Raw genomic sequence first — 1,900 nt, forward strand, 5'->3', positions numbered from 1 at the left:
GTGACGGGGACAGCCTGCCTACTGTAGCACAGTCCATTCAGTATTCATGGATATGTGGCACATTCCTACAGCAATAGATGGCCCTCGCTCGAAAACCATTCTCTCCACAAGCACTGACTGTTCATTTCAGAGCATAATTGAATTTCTCAAAAAGTCAATCTCACTGCAAGGGCACAGCTCTGCCATGTAGTGCACGGTGTGAGCCAGGACAGCGGCAAAAACACAGAGTGATCTTGTCTCTGTGAGACATGGCTGTGTTATTAAGCTTAATGCGACTGTGTTCTGTTCTGCTGCCTGATTCATGACACAGCAGCCGGCATGCTAAACTTAATCCTCTGACATGAAACCAAATAGCAGAGCAGAATGGTATTTAAATAGGAGGAGCACAGCTGATCCCCTATTGTGTAACCTTCCTTCCCCTCCAGATGGTTTGATATGAACCCTTTCAGGGGTTAAAACACTGTAACCTGGCTCAAATATGAATCCGCTGGGCGCAACATGGCATGAATATGTTCAGAATTCCACATAAAACATTATATTAAGCCTCTTTCATAGATGTTTAGTCCGCTCGGATGCAGACTCAAAGTGAAATGCGTATATTGGTCCATGCATGTAAGTATTAGTGTGTTAGATGGGGCAGAGGAGGGGGACAAATATTATGACTGCTTATATTAATGACATTCCTGGCACTGGTGTGAAAAAGAGCCCACTGACCTCCCCCTGCCCTCCACAGCATTTGTAAACAACTCAAAAGGAGGCAGGACGTAGCGCCCGGCCTCCGCACTCCACAGACCCAAGAAGGCTGAATGTACCACAGCTCATTTTCTAAACTTGGAAGAATTTTTCAGAATAAAAATGCAGATTAATTACTTTCAGAACACTTTCATCTTCACAGCTGAAGGTTTGAATATTATGATTTTTTAATATTTAGGAGAAGAATAAAGCTGGTGCTTGTTCATGTGTTCATGAAGCTATAAACTCCAGTGAGCAGTATAATCTTAGATTGCTATCACTGCAGAACAACTGAGAATACTAATTGAGCACCACCTCCTTTTCCACATTTTAATAATAAAGCACTAAAACTTGTGTTCCACTCAGATTCCCATTTATTTGACTGTTAAATGATACACAGTATATGCACAGAGAAGTCGTTTACACACACCTGCTGAAGGGAACCTTTTGTCTGCAGAGAGGATCGCCACAGCTTTATCTAAAGTGGCTGCCCTTTATCAATCACAATCCATTAAGTTTTTAGTATTATGTTGTTACACACTTGGAATGTTTTTATTTGAACATTTTGAGACACAAGGAACTCAGATCATCTAATAGATACTGCAGGGAACTTGTAAAATTGTAAGTCAGTACCCAGTAACTGATTAATACTAAGTTCCCCATTTTGCCACTTTGTGTTCTTAACACATTCAGTGTTTTAATTTTTTATTTTACCATATACATTTACCATATGTATAAGTCCTGCCACAAAATGCATGCTCAGGACGGGTTATTGAATTGAATCGAAGATTCAGTGCAATCTCTTGATATCCTTTTCCATGGAGCTTGTTTATGTGCTACGGCATTATATGAATGCAAATTTATGATCTGAACTGAATTGGATTGCAATTAACTTGACGGAACTTAACTTAACTTGACTGTATCAAATTGGACTTGCATCACAATTTTTCCCTTTTTCTTTAAATTGCCTTGAGATGACTTTTGTTTTGAATTGGCGCTACATAGATTAACTGAATTAAATTATTTTTGTCTTAGCCAGCTTGCTAGCTTTAAAGTGAGGTTCATGTATCTTTGAAAACATGAGGTAATTGCCCTTTAACAATGAAAGCTGAACTCATATGCATTAAAACACCACCATTTACTTCAATAAATGGTCTTCAATGTTTTG

This window comes from Leuresthes tenuis, unplaced genomic scaffold (assembly GCF_036924035.1).
Source record: "Leuresthes tenuis unplaced genomic scaffold, fLeuTen1.0.hap1 SCAF_20, whole genome shotgun sequence".
NCBI lineage: Eukaryota > Metazoa > Chordata > Actinopteri > Atheriniformes > Atherinopsidae > Leuresthes > Leuresthes tenuis.